A 23,724-nucleotide genomic window follows, 5' to 3' on the forward strand; every position below is an offset into this window, starting at 1 on the left:
GTGTCTAGCCCAATCTTTTCTTCTGAAGGATCCACTACATGTGACTTTTAGTACTTGTTTATGCTAAAATATGTTATAAGACCAAGAAAACTATAAACAGAGCCAACTGTAACACGTGTTGGGTTGGGTGAACAGAAGGGGGGAGGTTCGTAGTAAATCACAGAATCTTCGTACAGATGGTCTGGTTTGTGAAGGACATGCCACTTCAAAGTTTGGTATTGACTTTTTCCTCGTTACACAAACAATGGATGCACATATTAGGATCCCACGCAAAAGTAGAAGTGTCTCCAACACTTGCTCATGTGATTTCATATGCTCCACTCTCTGGCCGACCCTGTGGCGTCTAGCCATAACTTTTAGCTGGAAGAGGGCACTCGATGTGATTGTTAGTCTTTCGTCATATTGAAATATGTCACAGGATCAGGACAAACCCAAATAGAGGCTAACTCCTACCAGTAGTTGGGTTGGGAGCATCAGAAAGTGGGAGGTGCACATTCAAGCCCTGGGTCTTCCCGCTTGAAGGTCTGGCTTGTGAAGGAGGTGCAAGTTTAATGTTTTGCATGGAATTTTTTCCTCATTGCAAAACCCTTGGATACCCATATTAGGACCCCATGCAAATGAGTGATTTCGATACTATCCCATACAATTTGATATGCCACCCTCTCCTTTGGGCCCCGTGATATCCAGATGTAGCATTTCTTAGGACGGGACCACTCCATGTGACTTTTAGTCTTTTTTATGTTGGAATACGTCATCGGATCATGAGAAACACAAAGAGAGGTCAAATCCTAGCAGGCATTAGGTTGGGGGCACCGGAAGGAGGGATGACCACACTGAATCCTTAAACCTTCCCACGAGATGGTCTGGTTTGTGAAGGAGCTGCCATTTTCCTTATTACACAATTCTGGGATACCCGTATTAAGACCCATGCAAAGGAGGAGTGGTTACAACACTTCCTCGTGCGATTTGAGCCCCCTTTTTGGCAAGCCCCATGGTGTCTAGCCATTGCTTGCCTATGGAAGGGACCACTTCATGTAATTTCAGTCTTTGTTTTTGTTGGAATATATCATATTATCATGAAAAACCCATAGAGAGCCCAACTCCAAATTGGATTTAGGTCTGGGGCACTGGAAGGGGGAAGGTCGCAGTACTGCAAAGCATGCTAGTTGTGGCAGGTGCAAAGCGGGCTGCCGGAGCGGCAGAGGTGGGGAGCTCGCCGAAGATGTCCTCGAAGGCCATGGCGACTGATACCAAGTTAGAGAGATGATTGCCTCCCTGCACTATTGTTCTGTTGATGTGAGAGGTACATGTTACATATACACAGAGGTCCAACGTCTCCCGTGACTATAGTCACGCAGGCCATAATCGTGGAGAGTTGTTTTTTTTTTTTGCGGGGGAGTGGAGAGTTGGTTGAGATCCTGTAAACTAGGAAAGGACTACAACAGATACATATGATACATGCAGTGTATAAGGAAAGGACTGTCACGTTTGACAATTCTCCTTGGAACTAGGATGGTAAAGCACGGCCATGCCCAATGCACACACCAGCCATGCCTTGGGCACCTGCACGCACGCATGCTCCATAGACAGATATGTGTACACCGTGCCTGGGCCACACACACACACACACACACACACACAAACACACACACACACACAAGCTGGCCCTTGTCACACACGCATGGGCACACATGCCTCACACAGGCGCTCTCAACCATGGCCGTGCACACGCGGATGCAGACGTCCAGCGATGCACTATGCACGGTTGCACATCAAACATGACCATGCGTACAAAGAGTCTACACGAGATTACACTGCTGTGTGCCTAGATGAGCCGCCAGTGGTAGCAGGGGTGGAGCCAGGATTTGAACATGAAGGGGGCGAGACAGATAATAATCATTCCAAATTATACACCACACAAGAATATAGTCTCAATAGTAGAATTGATATGAGTGCATGACAACATATGTTTAGCAAAAAAAAGAAGTTACATATCTATCAACTGAAATTCAGCTCTACGAGTACCATCGTAAAAAATGTGGATAATCTCATCAGATGTGACTTTTGCAGCTATAGCATTTCCAATGTAGACAATCATGTAATGTTGAAGAAAGTCATCACCCATTTTGCCTCGAACACGCGTCTTCACTAGTTTCATAGCAGAAAAGGCTCGCTCAGTGGTTGCCGTTGAAACTGGAAGAGTAATAACCAACTGCAATAGTCTATCAACAATGGAATAGTCCTGAACTTTACCAGTTTTGAACAAACCAACAGTCAAATCAGCAAGTGAATGCAAGCATTTTAGGTCTGGATGTGAGCGAACATCCATTCTGAAATGGATAAGTTGAGACTCTAACCGAGCCAAGTCTTGGTTAGAAAAATCAGCAGGATAAAAGTTTTCTGCTAGAGTGCATATCTTTGTCACATCAAATGTGTCATGCAGTGGATTCAAGGATACACAAAGCCTCAATAGCTTAGTGCTTTGAACGCTGAACCGGTCATTTAGCTCGACCAACTGTTGATCTATGGCAACATTGAATACATCTGCTTTATAGTGGTGAAGTGTTGTGGTGTTGTCATGCTTGTTTCGAGATTTAGTCATATCAACGTACCTACAAATGGCAACATATATTAGATTAAAATACTTGTGATGATTAATATTCCAATCTAGATATAGGAAAAGAGACATACTTGGAACTAAAATCGGGGGTGTCAATATCATGCTTCAGACAAAAAGATTTAACCTCTTTTAGAAGTGGTTCCCAACCATCTTCTCTTAGTTCAGCAAGTAGAAACTTTGTGTTTGCAACACAATCTAATGCGTTTAAAATATCCAGAGACTTCCTTCGGAGCATTTGACATAAAACATCTGTGATCTTCATAATTTTCTCCATGAGGTGCATAATGAATACAAAATCAAAAGAGATAATCATCTTTAGGGCGCCCACTGCATCTCCATGAGAATATCTTGTGACTGAACGATCATTTTCTACACTTCGTAGAATTGCAATCGTAGCAGCAAACATCTTCCTCAAGCTATTAATTGATTTGAAGTGAGAACTCCACCTCGTGTCTCCCGGCCTCTGTAAAGAGCCTATTTGATTTGCCCCTTTTCCCGTATCAAGCTCACCCAATTCAATGCCACGTGCAATTTCAGCAGCTTGATTAGCTAATAACTCATCATTCCGTTTAGACGACGCACTAACAACATTTATCACAAAATTTGCATGCTGAAAAAAATTATGCACCTCGTGTACCTCTCGTGATGCTGCAACAAGAGACAATTGGAGTTGATGAGCCATGCAGTGCACATAATAAGCATATGGGCACTCATTTAATATTAGAGCTTTCAATCCATTCCATTCCCCTCGCATGTTACTTGCGCCGTCGTATCCTTGACCTCTAATATCTTGTACATTCAAGTTATTATCTTCTAAGACAGTACAAATTGCCTCCTTGAGAGTCAATGCAGCAGTGTCACTAACATGTATGATGTCAAGGAAGCGCTCATCTATCACTAGTAGAAAACAGGGCTTTGGTCCAGGCCGGGTCAGCCCATTAGTCCTGGTTCAGTCCAGAACCGGGACCAATGTGGGCATTGGTCCAGGTTCGTGAGCCCAGGGGGCCGGCCGGGCCACGTGGGCCATTGGTCCCGGTTCATCTGGACCTTTTGGTCCCGGTTGGTGGGATGAACCAGGACCAATGGGCCTCGCTTCTGGCCCACCACCATTGGTCCCGGTTGGTGGCTTGAACCGGGACCAAAGGCTTCCCTTTAGTCCCGGCTCATGTCACCAACCGGGACCAATGAGGTGCCTATATATACCCCTCGCTCGCGAGCAGAGCACCCCAGTGCTCTGTTTTTCTCTGGCCGAGGGGGAGAGGGCTTGGTGGTGCTCTAGCTCACCTCCTATGCACACAAGGTGTTCGATGGAATGCCCGAGCCACACTACTTAAGTTTTCTCCTCTCCAAGCTCGACCTCCAAGCTCCATTTTCCATAATATTTGTCTAGGTTTAGCGGTCCGTCACGCCCCGTCCCCGTCTTCACCGCCGTCGATCACCCGCGCCGAGCTCATCGCCGGCACCACCGTGGTGAGCCTCTTGTTCTTATCTTCTTTCCGAAAGGAAAAATATTCTTACTTGTATGTTTACATAGATACTTGTATTATTTTCTTACTTCTATTATTGCATCTTATATAGTGCGATGGTTTTGGTATCGCCCCCGTCGGCCCTCGTCCTGTCTATGATTCGGATGTGGTATATATATTATCTTTATAACTATTGGTTCATTTATTGTTTATGAAAATTATGCCGACCAACGTGACATAGATTTTATTTATGTAGGATGTATGTGAATCGGAAATGGCAACCGACCCTATTGTCGAGAGGTTAAATTTAGTTGAAGAAGAAAACAATTTGTTGAAGCAAAAAATATAAAAAAATTGAGGAGGAGAAGATGATATTGGAGTTGCATGTTGCGGATGTCGTCGATGATCACAAGATCAAGATGGATGCAATGCGCTTGAAGATTAGAAATATTAGAAAATATGCCATTCATACCGAGGCTTGGTATCATTATGCTGTTGGATCAATTGTTACCTTGGTTGCGATTATGATCGCATTTGTTTTCGCATTGAAATGTTTTACATAGTTTCAATGTATGGTTTAATTAATTAGATGCTCTGGAGAGCTATATGTTGTTAGATGAGAACTATGTATGCACTTTGGTTTTAATGTGATGATGAACTTCTATTAATTTGGACACTTAATTATATATAATGCACGCAGATGAACCAGCAATGGATGTACGGTGACAGACACACCCGCAAGTACATTAAGGGCGTGCATGAGTTTCTCGATGCGGCTGAGGCAAAAAGCAGAATGGTTTTATGTGTTGTCCATGCACTGAATGTGGGAATACGAGGTCTTACTCTAACCGGAAAATCCTTCACTCCCACCTGCTTTACAAGGGTTTCATGCCACACTATAATGTTTGGACGAGGCACGGAGAAATAGGGGTTATGATGGAAGACTGCGAAGACGAAGAGTACGATGACAACTATGTGCCCCCTGAATACGGTGATGCTGCAACGGGGGGAGCTGGTGAAGATCAAGAGGAATCAGACGATGTGCCCAATGATGCTGCAACGGGTGAAGCTGTTGAAGATCAAGAGGAACCAGACGATGTGCCCGATGATGATGATCTCCGCCGGGTCATTGTCGATGCAAGGACGCAATGCGAAAGTCAAAAGGAGAAGCTGAAGTTCGATCGCATGTTAGAGGATCACAAAAAAGGGTTATACCCCAATTGCGAAGATGGCAACACAAAGCTCGGTACCGTACTGGAATTGCTGCAGTGGAAGGCAGAGAATGCTGTGGCTGACAAAGGATTTGAGAAGCTACTGAAAATATTGAAGAAGAAGCTTCCAAAGGATAACGAATTGCCCGACAGTACATACGCAGCAAAGAAGGTCGTATGCCCTCTAGGATTGGAGGTGGAGAAGATACATGCATGCCCTAATGACTGCATCCTCTACCGCGGTGCATACAAGGATCTGAACGCATGCCCGGTATGCGGTGCATTGCGGTATAAGATCAGACGAGATGACCCTGGTGATGTTGACGGCGAGCCCCCCAGGAAGAGGGTTCCTACGAAGGTGATGTGGTATGCTCCTATAATACCACGGTTGAAACGTTTGTTCTGAAACGAAGAGCATGCCAAGTTGATGCGATGGCACAGTGAGAACCGAAAGAAAGATGGGAAGTTGAGAGCACCCGCTGACGGGTCGCAGTGGAGAAAAATCGAGAGAAAGTACTGGGATGAGTTTGCAAAGGACCCAAGGAATGTATGGTTTGCTTTAAGCGCGGATGGCATTAATTCTTTCAGGGAGTAGAGCAGCAATCACAGCACCTGGCCCGTGACTCTATGTATGTATAACCTTCCACCTTGGATGTGCATGAAGCAGAAGTTCATTATGATGCCAGTTCTCATCCAAGGCCCTAAGCAACCCGGCAACGAAATTGATGTTTACCTAAGGCCATTAGTTGAAGAACTTTTACAGTTGTGGAATGGAAATGGTGTACGTACGTGGGATGAGCACAGACAGGAGGAATTTAACCTTAAGGTGTTGCTGTTCGTGACCATCAACGATTGGCCCGCTCTCAGTAACCTTTCAGGACAGACAAACAAAGGATACCACGCATGCACGCACTGTTTAGATGACACTGAAAGTATATACCTGGACAAATGCAGGAAGAATGTGTACCTGGGCCATCGTCGATTTTTTCCGACCAACCATCAATGTCGAAAGAAAGGCAAGCATTTCAAAGGCGAGGCAGATCACCGGAAGAAGCCCGCCATGCGCACCGGTGATCACGTGCTTGCTATGGTCAATGCTTTACACTACGTAATCTTTGGAAAGGGTCCCGGTGGACTAGCTGTTCCGAATGATGCTGAGGGACACACACCCATGTGGAAGAAGAAATCTATATTTTGGGACCTACCCTACTGGAAAGACCTAGAGGTCCGCTCCTCAATCGACGTGATGCACGTGACGAAGAACCTTTGCGTGAACTTGCTAGGCTTCTTGGGCGTGTATGGGAAGACAAAACATACACCTGAGGCACGGGAGGACCTGCAACGTTTGCACGAAAAAGACGGCATGCCTCCGAAGCAGTATAAAGGTCCTGCCAGCTACGCTCTTACGAAAGAAGAGAAAGAAATCTTCTTTGAATGCCTGCTTAGTATGAAGGTCATGACTGGCTTCTCGTCGAATATAAAGGGAATAATAAATATGCCAGAGAAAAAGTTTCAAAACCTAAAGTCTCATTACTGCCATGTGATTATGACACAACTGCTTCCGGTTGCATTGAGGGGGCTTCTACGGGAAAACTTCTGATTAGCCATTTTGAAGCTATGTGCATTCCTCAATGCAATCTCTCAGAAGGTGATCGATCCAGAAATCGTACCAAGGCTAAGGAGTGATGTGGCGCAATGTCTTGTCAGTTTCGAGCTGGTGTTCCCACCATCCTTCTTCAATATCATGACGCACGTCCTAGTTCATCTAGTCGACGAGATTGTCATCCTGGGGCCCGTATTTCTACACAATATGTTCCCCTTTGAGAGGTTCATGGGAGTCCTAAAGAAATATGTCCGTAACTGCGCTAGGCCAGAAGGAAGCATCTCCATGGGCCATCAAACAAAGGATGTTATCGGGTTTTGTGTTGACTTCATTCCTGGCCTTAAGAAGATAGGTCTCCCTAAATCGCGGTATGAGGGGAGACTGACTGGAAAAGGCACTCTTGGAAGAGACTCAATAATATGCAGGGACGGATATTCTTGGTCTCAAGCAAACTACATAGTTCTACAGAACTCTACCTTGGTGACCCCATATGTCGATGAACACAAGAACAGTCTACGCTCCAAACATCTGGAGCAGTGCGACGACTAGATTACATGTGAACACATCAGTACTTTCAGCAGTTGGTTGGAAACACGTCTCAGAGGTGACAACACTGTTTGTGATGAGTTGTACTTGTTGTCCAGGGGACCATCTTTGACTGTATTGACTTACAAAGGATACGAGATAAATGGGAATACATTTTACACGATCGCCCAAGATCAAAATAGCACCAACCAAAACAGCGGTGTCCGCTTTGATGCAGCAACCGAGAGCGGAAAGGACACATATTATGGTTACATAGTGGACATATGGGAACTTGACTACGGACCTCATTTTAAGGTCCCTTTGTTTAAGTGCAAATGGGTCAATCTGTTAGGCGGCGGGGTACAGGTAGACCCACAGTACGGAATGACAACAGTGGATCTGAAAAATCTTGGGTACACTGACGAACCGTTCGTCCTAGCCAATGATGTGGCACAGGTTATCTATGTGAAGGACATGTCTACCAAACCGAGAAAAAGAAAAGATAAGGAAGCAAATACATCATACGATGAGCCAAAGCACCACATAGTTCTTTCACGAAAAAGGGACATCCTGGGAGTGGACGGCAAGACAGACATGTCTGAAGATTATGAAAAGTTTCATGAAATTCCTCCCTTCAATGTCAAGGCTGACCCAAGCATCCTAATAAACAATGAAGATTATCCATGGTTACGGCGCAATAAGCAAATGACACAAGCGAAGAAAAAGTGAAGACTTTCTCCCGCAACTATTATGATGATACCATGCCAACTTTGTAACACACGGACATGCTACCATTGTCCGTTTTGTACATGCACATGCTATGTGGGTGAAATTATGATACCATGCCAACTTTCAACTTTTTCAGAGTTCATTTGAAATGCTTTCATGTCTTATGGTTCGGCCCTCGTAATACCATGACCATTAGTCCCTGGCCCATGCCAACTTTCAACTTTCAACTTTCTAAAACTAATGGCACTAACAGAAAGTTTATAATTTTGCTCCTCGCCCCTGGCCCATGACCATTAGTCCCGGTTTGTGCCACAAACCGGGACTAAAGGGTTGGTCCTTGTTGCGGGCAGAGTTTAGTCCCACCTTGCCAACCGAAGGGGGATCACACCGGTTTATAAGCCCTTCCCTCTCTGCCTTGTTGAGCTCCTCTCAAAGTGAAAATAGATGCCCTAATAGAGAAAAGTTTAACCTAAATTCATAGTGAATTTCTCTGAAATTCATAGAAATTTACTAGGAATTTAGGTTGAATTTTCTCTATAAGCGCATCTATTCTCATTTTTTTAGTAAGTTAATCACAAACTTGTGATTCAAACAATTTTGAAAGAATTCAAATTTTAACTATTCAAATTTGAAAACTAATGGCACTAACAGAAAGTTTATAATTTTTCTAAAACTAATGGCACTAACAGAAAGTTTATAATTTTGCTAACCTAAAAGCAACCAGAATTAAAAATTAAAGCAAAAAACAAAAGAAAATAAATAATGCAGAAAACAAAACAAAAAAACTGGAAAAAAATAGCAATAATAAGTATTTTGTTGTAAGTAGAAACAAAATAAAATAAATAAAGCAACAGAAAGTTTATAATTTTGCTGACCTAAAAGCAAAAGGAATTAAAAAATAAAGCAAAAAACAAAAGAAAATAAATAATACAGAAAACAAAACAAAAAACTGGAAAAAAAATGAAAATAGCAACAATAAGTATTTTGTTGTAAGTAGAAACAAAATAAAATAAATAAAGCAACAAAGAAAACAAAAAAAACAAAAAAAAGTGTTTTCAAATTTGAAAACTAATGGCACTAACAGAAAGTTTATAATTTTTCTAAAACTAAAAGCAAAAAGAATATAGCAACAATAAGTATTTTGTTGTAAGTTGAAATAAAAAAACAAAAAAAAGTGCCACCTACTGGGCACCCACGGCCTGAATACAACTAGAAACCCTACCATGGGCCAGGATTCAGGCCCGCAGGAGGCCCAGTAGGCCCACAGGCACACATTGCACGGTTAGGCCCGGAAGCCTGCTTTAGAGAGGAGCTCGAGAGGGAAGGCGCACCGCACCTTATAAACAGGTGCGGCTCCCTCTCAACTAGCGAGGTGGGACTAAACATTTGGGCGCGGGGCAGCACAAGGCCTTTGGTCCCGGTTGGTGGCACCAACCGGGACTAAAGGGGGCATTGGTCACGGTTCGTGGCACCAACCATGACCAATGCCCCCCTTTAGTCCCGGTTGGTGGCACCAACCGGGACTAAAGGGGGGCATTGGTCACGGTTGGTGCCACGAACCGTGACCAATCCGCCGTCTATATAAGCAAGACTTGTGAAAAATTTCGTTCAGTTCTTCCATCGCGCCCCGACGACGCCGCCAGGCTGCCCCTCTGCGCCTCGCCGTCGCCGTCGTCGCCCTGCCTCCGACGCCGTCTCGCGTCGCCCCGACGCCGTCGCCACCCCGCGCCGCCTCGACGCCATCGCCGCGCGCCACCCCGCGCCGTCGCGGTCTCTCCGCGCCGCCCCGACGCCGTCGCGCCCCGACGCCGTCGCCGCCTCGCCTCTGCCTCGCCGCGCCCCAGCTGCCCCGTGCCGCCGTCGCCTCTGCCTTGCTGTAGTCTGGGCCGGCACCACCCCCCTCTTTCCCCTTTTTTTGCAAACACTTATATGTTTTTTTCCTGCAGATTATATGTATATGCATGTATGAGTATATGTATGAGTATATGATGATGTATGAGTATATGTATGTGCTGAAAAGATAGATTTTTAGAAAAAATACTATTTTTTCTGTTGATGATATGATGATGTTTTTTTCATATATGCATTTTTTCATATATGTATTAATTTTTTAAGTTGTTAGTAGATATCGATTTTAGGTTAGTGCATTTTATCACTGATTTTAGGTTAGTTGATCGATTTAGTGCATTTTATGTTTGTTGCATTTTAGGTTAGTGCATTTGCTAAGTGATATTAAGAAAGGAAGGAAAAGAAGGATAGGAAAGAAGAAAATAAGAAGAGGAAAGAAAGAACAAGAGGAGAGGAAGAAAAGGAGAAATAAATAAGAAGAAAAAAAAGAAGAAAAAGAAGAGGAGAAGAAGAAAGGAATAGTGGAGAAGAAGAGAAAATAGAATATTCTATTTTCTCTTCTTCTCCACTATTCCTTTCTCCTTCTCCACTATTCCTTTCTTCTTCTCCACTATTTTTTATTCTTTTTTTCTTCGATCTTCTCCTCTAGCTATTCCTTTCTTCGAGGGTTCTATAGGGTCGAGGGATCGAGGGTCGAGGGTTCCAGGGTCGTCTAGGAGTCGAGGGTTCCAGGGTCGTCGAGGGTTCGAGGGGTCGAGGATCGCCGAGGGGTCGAGAGAGGTTTCCTAGTGTCAAAGTATTGAAGAAATCCATGGCTTCATCATTAGCCGGAAGTAACCAGGGCATGACGAAGTCCTCCAAAGTTATTTTGGAATGGTGTCCCGGATAGGATAATTTTCCTTTTTGTATGAATTTCAGCAAAGGCCTTCCAAATAACGATATTTGGAAGGTTCTTGCTGAACTTTGTACCAAAAAGCGAATTATCTTATCTGGGACTCCGTTCCAAAATAACTTTGGAGAGCTTCGTACCATCATGCACCTGTTACTTTCGCCTAATGATGAATACATGGTTTTGTTGAATCCTTTGACACTAGGCAACCTCCCAACCCCTGGCGATCCTCTCGAACATGAGAGGAAGAAGAGGATAAAAAAAGAAGAGGAAGAAGAAAAAAAAAGAGGAGAAGAAAGAATAGAGGAGTTCTTCTCCTCTTTTTTTTCTTCTTCTTCTCTTCTTCTCTTTTTTTATTCTTCTTCCTCTTTATTTTATCGGAAACGAGGGTCGTCGAGGGTCAGGGTCGTCGAGGGTCAGGGTCGTCGAGGGTCAGGGTCGCCGAGCAGTAGAGGAAACCCTAAATAGAAAGTATCGTCGATGTGAGATACATGTGGCCGTCGGTGTCAGACACTACATCCTCGTCCCACAAGTGGCGCGGGCTTCAACTCCCACGTCACTTGTGGGACGTGGATGTAGTGTCCGACACCGACGGCCACATGTATCTCACACCCACGATACTTGCTATTTAGGGTTTCCTCTATCGCTCGGTGACCCTCGACGACCCTCGTTCCCGATAAAAAAGAAGAGGAAGAAGAAGAAAAAAAGAGGAGAAGAAAGAATAGAGGAGTTCTTACTCCTCTATTCTTTCTTCTCCTCTTTTTTTTCTTCTTCCTCTTCTTTTTTTATCCTTGAAGCGTTGTCGAGGCCACCCCAAACCCTAGAGAAGCAGCGTCGAGGCCACTAATTAATATTAGTTCTACGTTTTTGCCACTAATATATCCATCTGTCATGTTTAAATAATAATTGCCATGTTGTCAATATTTGTAGAAACTATGGACACCGCCCGAGACGAAGTACAAGAAGAGTTGTTGGGGGACATAATCGCACGAGGAAGTGATGCCATCTGCTCGTTGTTTATCAACGACACCGATGGTCTGGAAGCAGCTGGCTATGATTATGATGGCTCCGGTGACCTAATGCCGGTGCAAGAAGGAGACCGTGAGGACGGCTCCGGTGACCCAATGCCGGTGCAAGAAGGAGACCGTGATGACGTCTCCGGTGACCGAACCGAGTCCGGCCAGGTATATATATTAGTTAAGCTTATGCTGACTAGCTAATTGATGCATTCATTGTTTTGGTATGTACACATATTAATTAAGTCTTTGTTCTTTTTTCTAGCCCTCCGGATCGAGCACAACTTCGGTAAAGAGACGAGGCCCGAAGAAAAAGTTGAGCTCGGATGAAAAGTTTGAGATCATAGCAATCGTGCCCGACGGCCAACCGATTGAACCCCTCCGGATAAAGAGCGCATTTGTTACTCAGTGCGGGGTTTTGGTTAGGAACAAGATCCCGATCAGCATCCAGCAATGGTTTAAGCTGGCTACAGAAGACCCTGAGGTGTCTTATGTCAATGATATGCAGAAAAATGATCTTTGGACTGAGCTGAAGTCAAATTTCACCCTACCGCCAGAGGATAATCCAGAGAAGCCAGTTAAAGAGCAATTAATCAAGTCTTTTGCTCTTAAGAGGATGGCAGAACTATTCAGGAGGTGGAAGAAAGAGCTGAATAAGTTTGTCGAAAATAATGAGACACCAGAATTTAAGGGCAGATATGAGAAGATCAGAGATCACTGGCCCGCATTTGTGGCCCACAAGACATCGGAAAAGAGTAAGAAGATGTCAGCGACAAACAAGCAAAATGCTGTGAAGAAGAAGCATCACCATCGCACGGGGTCAGGTGGCTACCTCGTAGCCCGGCCTAAGTGGGCCAAGACTGAGAATGATCTGGTTGATAAAGGGATCGAACCAGAGACAATTAACTGGCCAGACCATTGCCGGACTTGGTTCTTCGGGGCTGGCGGAACCTTGGACCCTGTAACAGGGAAGTGCATTTGGACGAACGATCAAATGGACATACCAGTCAGGAAGCTTCAGCACTATATCGAAGCAGCGCAGCAAGGGACGTTCTTTCCAGACAGAGAGAACGACGAGCTCACAATGGCCCTCGGGAATCCTGAGCACCCTGGACGGACACGAGGCACGCCAGGCTCCATTCCGTGGAAGGTTGGGTTTCCGGACGCAGGCGGTTACAAATCCCATGAGAGGAGGAAAAAAGTGCAGCAGACCCAAATGCAGGCGCTGCAAGCAAGGGTACAAGCGATAGAGGAACGAGAAGCAAATCGCAGCAAACGTACTACCGAAGCTTCCCCCGAAGCTACCCCGCCATCTCAGCGGAGAAGCAGCGTGGCTTCCACCGAGCTGCTTCAGCCGGAGCATGCCTTGACGGCTCCTGCCAGCTATCCCGTGGATGCTATCACGGAATCTCAAAATTGCCACCTTATGACGCAATGGATGAATTTGAAGGTCAAGGCGGCTGTTGGCTCTGTTTATCCTACTGAACCCGGCGCAACTTTTCACTGCCAGCTGATTCCAGAAGGATATGCTAGGGTGATGGTGGATAAAATAACGGAGGGATTTAAGGACCTCCAGCTTGACCACCCTACCGGTGAAGGGGAGACTAGGCTGGAGTCTGCTCTGAAGACTCCATGCCTATGGCGGAAGGAGCTCATCAACCTTCCGAACTGGACGCCTCCGCCTCCTCCTCCTCCTCCGGCAAGTCAGGGCACTCCGCCTCCTCCACCGCCTCCTCCTCCGGCGAGTCAGGGTACTCCGCCTCCTCCACCGCCTCCTCCTCCGGCGAGTGACGATCAGGGCACTCGACCGGCTCCTTCTCCAGCGTGTGGCGGCACTCCGCCTCCTTCTCCGCCTGTGCCGACGCGCCCGAGCAGCCAGTCTCCTCCTTCTCCGCCTCGTCAGCAAGGGCAGAAGAGACCTGCCGCTGCTCCGGCTACTCCGACGCGTCGTAGTCCTTCTCCTCCGCCTCATAAGCAAGTAAAGAAGACAACCGCTCTGTCTGCTCGGCCGGCGTCTAGCAGTACAGCCAGAGGCGGGAGGACATACAGATTCGGTCCTTCTCTGAAGACTCCAGAGAAGTTACCATACGAGAGGACCCCGGAGGAGAACGCCGAGATCGCACGAACCGAAGTGGATGACTGGTTTCAAGGGTTGAAAGGAAAGAGACATCCACTTCCGGAGGAGAGGTAGATCCGGTGAAAGCGAAGCGCACTTTGGCTGCCCTGACAAAACCACCCAAGTCTCCGCCGAAAGGAAACTATGAGCGCATTATTGGAAAGGAATTTGCCGAAGCGGAGCGGTCGGGAAGTACTGTCAGTGATCAAAGGCTGAAAGAACAACGAGCTGGGAAACAAATTGCCCAGCTCGGCGAACAAGCGAAGCATTCGTGCCCCCCGCTCAAGGTGCCTAGCGACAACGTCGCTAATGATCCGAGGATGGTGCCCGGTTATAGCAATCTTGTCGATTACCTTCCCGACGATGTACATTATGAACCCATGGAGGTGCAGATACAAAGATACGAGTACGGGAAGCCTCTCGTCAAATATGAAAGATCTCTATCAACGATGATGCGAAGATTGCATGATTGGTACTTGAAAATCTGCAGAGACTCTGGGGGGAGGAGTACTTTGTATGTGAAAGTTAAAAAGGAGCATGACCTCGTTGGAATTGAACTGTTGCCTGTTCCATTTAAGGAGTTCTTTCAATTTTTCAATCAATTGGCCCTCGATAAAACAACGGTCGCCTGCTACTGTCTGTAAGTAGTACTACTTCTCTCATTAAGTCTCTCTATATAGCTCAGCTCTTTCATTGCATGTATTTATAATCATCTTCACTATATTATGCGGATTAAAGATCGCCGAATTGAAGAAAAGACAAGTCGGTGATATTGGGTTCATTAACACATATCTCATAGGTGCAACTCAGGTTAAATTTCATGCCGCAGCTACCGAGGCCAACGTTCTACGATCGTTGATAATAAATGAAAACAAAGATATAATACTCTTTCCTTACAACTTCAAGTGAGTGTTACTGTCTTGTGCGTATTCGGTTTCCCTTATATATTAGTCAAGGTTATAGTAATGTAATTGATGAGTTATGCATGCGTGTGCAGTTTCCACTATATTCTCCTAGAGATTAAGCTTGAGCAGGGACTAATAACTGTCTTAGACTCAAGACGAAAAGATCCCCGGGACTATGCAGACATGACTCAAATACTCGAGAAGTAAGTTAAATCGATCATTATCCACCATAGCAGCAACTTTGTTCATTTCCTGATATATCAAGTAATTATTTTCTTTGTCCGGCAGGGTTTGGAGAAAATTCACCAGAAAAGCTCCGGGACTGCTGAAGGAGCTGCAATTTAGACACCCGAAAGTAAGTACTATAGTAGCATGTTCCGCGCATCTACTAGTCATTCAAGCGCTAGTTTCATCAATATCATTTTGCATTCTTGCTTATCAGTTTGATTGACCTCTATTTCTTATAAAGTGGTTGTGGCAGGAACAAGGGAATGATTTCTGTGGATACTACGTTTGCGAGTCCATCCGCCACACGACCTGTGAGCGGGGCTACACTGACGAATAATATGAAGTACGTAAATAACAACATTCACAATTTTATTTTATTACCATCATTTGTGTTGAGTTTCATTCATATATATATATGTATTGACCCCCTTCTTTAAATTAGATGTTTCGGAAGCGGGATGAACTCCTAGCACCAGCTCGCATGCGAGCAATTCAAGAGGAATTGGCGGCATTCTTTCTTGACCACGTGATCCCTGAAGACGGAGAATACTATGTGGACCCTGAGTCCGTATGATTATATTTGTAAGAGATAATTATTGTATATATGTAGCCGGTAGTGTCGGATAGATATAGGGGAACTTGTTGTTCGACCAATCTCTCGGAGAAGGAGAGGTGGTCGATATCACTTTGCTCTGTATGCATATATGTTCATGACGATCTTCTGTTTCCTTCGTTTGCTTACTAGCTAGCTAGCGTGTCTAGTCCTCTCTATACGTATGTATAGTACGTAGCGTCGACCAAGCACGGACATAAGAGAGGACACTTCTCTCTATTAATTATAGCTAGCTAACACAATATATGAAACACCTAAATTAACCCCCCAAAACCCCCAACCCCCCCCCTTAAAAAAAACAAAAACCCCAGCCACAGAAATGCTGATGCGTGGATGCCTATTGGTCCCGGATGGTGCCACCAACCGGGACCAAAGGGTCTCCTGCTTGGGCTCCATGCACAAGCCACGTGGAGGCCCATCTGTCCCGGTTCTGGATTGAACCGGGACTAAAGGGATAGGGCATTAGTACCGACCCTTTAGTCCCGGTTCCAGAACCAGGACAAAAGGCCCTTACGAACCGGGACAACAGGCCCTTTTTCTACCAGTGTATGTACCCTTCTTTATTAGCAAACCGAATGACCAGTGCCATCTGCTCCTTTTTAGATTCATCTCTAGACTCGTCCACCATTATACAAAATTTGCTATTGCCAATTTCTTCTCTAATACTTTTCTGCACTTTCCTGGAAAGTAAACCAAGGATTTCTTGCTGAACGGGGTGTGAGGTGTACTTGGCATTTTGTGGAGCATTTTCCATGACAACATCTCTAACATCCTTGTTATAAGCAGCCAAAAGCTTTACCAACTCAAGAAAATTACCCTGGTTTATGGATCCTGGAGATTCATCGTGGCCTCTAAATGGACAAGCTTGGAATGTTAACCACCGTCCTAATGAAATAACAGACAAGGGACATGTTAGTCTTACATAAATACAAAATATACTAGGTTAATTGTTGAAACAAATAAACTTAGTCTTACCTAATGGAATCAATTGTGACTTTAAGTCTTAACCTTGCAGCTGCAACCTTTTTTGTACATACTTGTACCATCGCCTTGTCAATGTGGTTCAATCTATTTTTCAGATTTTCATAACAACGGGCTGAATAGCTATGAGCTGAGTTGGAATCTTTGCCCATGTGGGTTATAAAAGCACAATCTTTGCCATCATTCACCTTTCTCCAGTTTATAAATCCATCCACTATGAATGCACTTGAACCACACTTTCCAGTTGGCTTTTTCGTAAAGAGGAAACAATAGAGGCAGTATGCACGATGTGTGACAAGTGAATACTCTAGCCAAGGCCAATCAGTGAAATAACTATACTGGAATCGGCGGCGGTTTTTTGTTGTTCCATTATTTGGATACTCTTTCATGTATGGATGAAAAGCGCCCTTAGAAACATAGAATCGACGTGCTTCATCCTGCTTATCGGGATGGAGTTCCCAAATCTGTTGGCGTGTACCAGGATCTCTCACATATTTTGTGCTTCTAGTTCTACCTTCTTCTAAAGTTTCTAGTGGTGCCACAATATTGTGATCATCAGTTTGCATATCAACTAGATTAGGGCTGGAAGTATCATCTACAACAGGTTGCTCCTCCGGTGGATTTGCATTTTCAGTTGCATTAGAGCTAGAAGCAATAGGCTTGAAAAACAAATCTATTGTTGCTGTACTCTTCCTCTTCATCCTTCAGTCATTGGAACATTAAACAAGGAGTGGCATTAGAAAACTATTATGCTACCTTATCAAAGCAGTAAATTAAACTATTATCTCTGTAGAAATTGCACTAATTCACCAAGATTAACAGTGATTTAGTGACGTACCTTGATTCTGAGTTGAAGTTGATCTGTTGATGTATGTATGGTGCCGATGAAGTACACAAGTAGTTTCTGTCTTATGATTGAATCACATGCACTGAAGTGTTGGACCACTGCCCTGGGCGACGGCGGCAAAAGCAGTAAGACTGCAAGAGCCTACGGTGAACGAGCGATGGGCGGCGGCGAGCGGGCGGCGGCGTAGGAAGGTACAGAACTAGAAGACTTGATCGCACGAACGAAATTATCGGGAGGATAAGGGTAGATCGATAGCAGGTAATCTCTTTTTTCTGATATATACGTACATCTAGCAATCGAGGCTCGGTTGATGGTTCCACGTTGGGCCTTGGGCAGTTGGGCACTTGGGCTAGAAAGTTCTCATGTCCAACAACAAAAAGATCAGAAGCGGCCTGTACACATGACACCTATACGTAGAAACTACTGGTAATACTAGTACCTACTAACGAAACGTCATGGGGGGGGGGGGGGGGGGGGGTCTGACCCCTGCTCGCACCCCCCTGTCTCCGCCTCTGAGTGGTAGGACAACTTGCCGGATATTGTTGGTGCTACTTATGTAAGGCACGCCAGTGGAGTTCGGGTGTCAATGAATGAACTGGCATGTAGTTTCCTATAGATTATACTTCTCCGCCACTCATGTGATTATGCTTCCTATGGGGATCGATGCACCATGACATTCAATCATGTAGTTATCCCATTTATATGCACTCACAATCACGCGTGCAAAAATAGGCCCTTAAAATGCAAAGCACAATACATCATATGTTAGAATATGCATATGGTGAGATTTGAAAAATGCAACGCTGGGTTCTTTAAGACAAAAGAAACAGATGGCATAATCTTGAAGGTGAACATATCAGTTACATAATTCCACGAAGCAAGATAAAGAGAACACACATCACTAACAGGATGTCTAGTGATTTTGGTAGCACCAGAATTATTAAGAGAAATAAACGATAACTACTCTTGCCTTGATCTCTTTAATGGGGAGGTCACCTCATCATCATCCTCATCATCCTCACTCAAATCGTCAAGTGGAGTAATATACGTTGTAATTGCAACATCCTAATTCTCTGGCAACTGCATTACCTCCTCCACTTGCTGGAAACTCACGTACTTCAAGCCAAAAATATCATGTTTCTTCTTGCATAGCTTCTCAACATGATCCAATTTTGGTAAGCTGATGTAGATATCTCCATTGACATCAAATGCAGAACAATAATTGTTATTTGTTAGACTCCTGACCACATGCATCGCGATGTAGTACTTGTCATCGGAACGTGGTTCCACATCAACTTTGAAAACATTATTAACCGGCCCAACTTCAATCTCTAGCTGCATAATGGTGGCCATTGACAACGTGACTCTCAAATGCTCCGCACTACAAATTAAAGGAAATTTACAATGTTGTGAAGTTAGCGAACATGAAGCATGTAACTTATAGTATCTTATTAAACAAATGTATCATCAAAACTAGCAGCATATGCACATCCTCGATCGATATTAGAACTAGGATAAGAAAATCTGTCACACATATAGTAAATCCCCAAAACTAAGTAAATCAAACTGTGCAATCCAAACAAACTTTCTCTTTTCACCTAAAGGGCAGTTTGCGTAAGATATCTTGAAAAAATACAAGAGATTCTGTTGTTGAAATATTAATACAAGCCAGTCCCAGAGGACAAAACCTGAAAATTTAATAAAAAATACTACTTTTTAATTGATGAAGGTTTTCACAAACATCTCTAGGAACTACACGCGTCCAGAAACACCACGATCGGAGATAGAAAATACTAGTTCAATACTAGATCTGTTCTGAAAATGAATAATGAAGAGTTTGTCAAGGATATGTATGAACTGAACAAACCCAAAAACAACTGGAGAAAAAAAAATTCTAGATCTAATCTAAAAAAAATCAACTATGAAGGGTTTGAAAGCATATGGAGGAACCGAACATGCCAAAACACCATGATAAAAGATAGGAAATCCTAGATCTATTCTAAATATAAACAATGAACAGTTCGAAAGCATAGAGGAACTGAAAATCCATCGGAAAAAAAACATGATAAAAAAGGAGTTAAAATCTTAGATCTATTCTGAAGATGAAGCGGTGAAGGGTTTAAGGGAATTTGTAGGAACCGGATGCACCAAAAAACACCACGACAAAAGATAGAAAATCCTAGATCTGTTCTGAGAATAAGTAATGAAGGGTGTGACAAATATCTGTCAGAATAAAGTTGTCTAGAAAACACCACGATAAAGGATTGAAAATCCTAGATCTGTCATGGAAATGAATGATGAAGAGGTCTAGAATCCTCTGCATAGGAACCAAACGTAACCAGAAACACCACAATGATAAGCTGCTAGAAAAATCCTAGATCTACTTTGAAAACGAATTTAGTGCCAATCTTTTTTGTGTAAAAATGAATGAAGTGCCCATCTGTTGCGTTAAGCAACACATATCTTCAAATTCTCTGGCAAAATCCATTCTACAAGTTGGCGAACTCCACAAAAAAAAGTTGGGATGATATAGGATCGGAAAAAAAAATCGTATCAATTGTCCGGACAAACTCACGAGCTAGACTGCAGAGAAGTTGGCAAAAGATAGGACGTAAAATAACAGAGCACAAACCCCACAATCAAGCTCGGCCGGAATTCCATTAAAATAATCAGCCCGGTAGCGTATCGTATGAAACCAGATCAAGCATGATTACGGCATGCAAACGGGCCAGAGTTGCAGCGTACCTTTTCTTTTTCCCCCGTCGCACAGGCGCCATCGTCGACGGTCAGGTACCTACGCACAACTACAGTGCGTTCGTTGCTTCTCACGTTGTGATCTGACGGGTTGTGGTGGAGGAGATACGGTGGATCTGGCTGTTTATATAAAGCGAGCAGGCTGGAACAAAATGGCAAGCCTTGAACGCATTGATAAGGATTAGAATAATGGGAGGGAAACAGCTAAGGATTTTGGCGCTGAGGCAAAATGGGACATTGTCATTTAAAGGGAGCTCATTTTAGAAAGAGATAATGACAGGCCTATGGTAGAGAAAAGGGGACGCGTAGAAACAAGCTGTGAATTGCCAATAAACACATTGCTACCTAAACAACCATCCCTTGGAAGGACTTGCCCAGGATGCAAAAGCAAGCAATCATGAGAGTTTATTTTTATACACGAAACACCGACTGCCCAGGGCTTATACAGCCTCATGCATGGGCTTAAACAACCAAGGCATTATTTTCCTCGAGAAAAGAAAAATGGTGCATCTCTATGCATTTATCCATAGAAAAACAGTAATCAGAACTGGCGAATGTTCGTTGGGAGGAAGGCCCCAGCAAACGCCCGCACATCCATAAGATCTAGATCGCACGGATGGCAGTTTCTGAAAAAAATTGTCCCACAACAAACTAGCAGCCATGCACAAACACTATAATGCCACCCCACTAACTCTAAAAATCCCATCTGCACCGTTAGCAAATGTGCAGTAACTAGTCGCTGGATATTGACGTCCTAGAAAAAAGGATCAGTTTTTACGGACCAAAATCAGGGAGGTGTTATATATCGTCTTTAGTGAGTACATCTCGCCAGCATGTCTGCCTGGGTGGACCGGCTATACGTCCAGCGCTAGTTTACTTTTTCAGATATGCCTCATCGCTAGCTTCACGCCAGTTATTTTGGGGCTTATGGGTGGCTGCCAAAAGAACTGGGCTACCAATGATTTGTTTGTTTCTGCTTCTGATTGCTAGACTTTTACTTGTACATGTCTGGTTGCTAGCTTCTAGTTGGCTTTTTTTAGATCTACCAATGATTTGTTTTTTTTTGCCTTTTGGTTTTTACTTTTCGCACTCTTATATTATATTTATTTATTTTCAAATAAAGACAATGGTTGATTGAACAGTATTCGGAAACTTGTTCATGAATTTAAGTAAATGTTCTCAAATTAAACGTTCTAATATATGGTGAACAATTCTTTAATATACAATGAATACTTTTGAATAATTTGTGCATTTTTTGTATATGCACTCAACATTTATTTAATATGAACTGAACAATATTTTAATATATAGTGAACCTTTTATGCAAGGTGAACTTTTCCCTATTATACACTAAACAATTTTAAAACACATACCGAACAATTGTTCGAACATTCAAAAGAAATCATGCACTACTAAAATATTCATAATATTAGGAATTTGTTAGAGGATTAAAAAAGGTCACAATTTTAATAAATTTAAAAAGTTTTAAATTTTTTAAAAAAGAGCAAGAATTTCTGTTTTAAAAGTAATGAAAGGGAATAAAAAACCGATAAAATACAAAGACAAAACAAAAAAACAGAAGAATACCACAAAACCCAGTGAAAAGAAAAAAAATAGATAATTTAAAAACGAAAGAAAGAGCAGGAGAACTGGCCAAGGAGAACATAGGTACTAATTAAGAAAAAACGGCCAGAGGCTTCAAAAAAAGATGGAAGCTTCCTAAAACTGGAGTACTCCTATTGGCCCGGCCCGCTTACATCAGTCGGTAGGCGATTCTTCTGTAATGCTCGCATTGAGAGATACTACCAATGGGACAAAAAGCAGGATGTACAATACAATCAACAACTAGTCATGTCCCTACAAAAAGTTGCAACCAGTTGTGAGAGGAGAGATGACAAATAGATAACTCTAAGAGCAACTCTAGGTGAGTCATCATATGCCCCAGCCCACTATAATAACAGACAATTTGGACACTAGCGGGTCAAAATCACACTCTAGCTAGCAGAACCGCCATCACCTCCTCATACCATAATTTTTAGATGGCTTTTCCTAAAAAGGGATTCAGTGCTGAGCGGTGTTTTATAGGATGGACTCCAAGACGCCCATTTTCAAAAAAATAGAAATATATCTCAAAGTTTCAATATTATTTCTTTCTACAAATACATAAACATGTTCTTGAAATATGTGTAAAGTTTCATTAAACAGCACGCTACAAAACACACACAAAAATCTAGCTCAAATACAACAAAGGAAAAAGCCCATTTTAATATATGTATTTATTGTTTTAAACATCACATGTAAACAACACAGCATGAACACTCAACCCTAACCCTAGATCAAATACATACTCCTGCACTAACCTCAGCCTCCCCTTCCGCTCCCCGCTCCGACAATGTCAAAACAACGCTCCACCTTGTACTTGCTTAATCAACCACCTCACTGGGGAGAACGTGCCAACCCTGGCATCCGGAGCACCTCTCCCCCGCCAGTGCTTCCTCCTCTCGTGGTAACAATGGAGCTGGCCCTCTCATGGCAAAGCTAAGCCTGAATCTAGCACCACCCGTAACACCGCAGAAACTGGTGGGACTCCTTCAACGATGAGGATGTCATCCACGCTCGACCCCATAAACATCCCACACCTATCAAGGAAGAGGATGCGACCTGACACATGCTACTTGTGAGCTGCGTTGCGATTTTCACGAAGAGGAGGGGATGATGCAGTATAGTAGAGATAAGTATATCCCTCAGTTAAGAAACCAAGGTTATCAATCCAGTAGGAGAATTACACAACAACTCATTAGCAACAACTGCACACAAAATAACAAATCCTCGCACCGAACACGAACAAGGGGTTGTCAATCCCTTGGCTGTTATTTGCAAGATTAAATTGTATGGTGATATACATATAGATCGAACAAAAATACAAATAAAATAAATGACATAAAATTGCAGCAATATATTTTTAGGGATTTTAATATATGATAAAGGTAGACCCCGGGGGGCATAGTTTTCACTAGAGACTTCTCTCTTAAAAATAGTATGTGGTGGGTAAACAAATTACTGTTGGGTAAGTAATAGAAATGCAAATAATCATGATGATATACAAGGGAATGATCATGCATATAGGCATCACGTCCAAGACAAGTAGACCAAAATGATTCTGCATCTACTACTATTAATCCACACATCGACCGCTATCCAGCATGCATAGAGTATTAAGTTCATAGACAACGGAGTAACGCCTTAAGCAAGATGACATGATATAGACAAAGTAAACTCACGCATGAATAAACCCCATATTTTTATCCTTAATAGCAATGATACAATACGTGTCATGTCCCCTAGGATTGAGCACCGCCAGATCAAACCCATT

General features: G+C 43.5%; 1 pseudogene; it reads right to left on the minus strand.

The window, feature by feature from the left end:
* Window positions 1–1,987: 1,987 nt before the first annotated feature.
* On the minus strand, window positions 1,988–17,458 carry LOC147962323 (uncharacterized; annotated as a pseudogene).
* Between the last annotated feature and the right edge of the window lie 6,266 nt (window positions 17,459–23,724).

Source organism: Triticum urartu, chromosome 7A (assembly GCF_056163025.1).
Source record: "Triticum urartu cultivar PI428250 chromosome 7A, HENAU_Tu73, whole genome shotgun sequence".
In the NCBI taxonomy this organism is placed as follows: domain Eukaryota; kingdom Viridiplantae; phylum Streptophyta; class Magnoliopsida; order Poales; family Poaceae; genus Triticum; species Triticum urartu.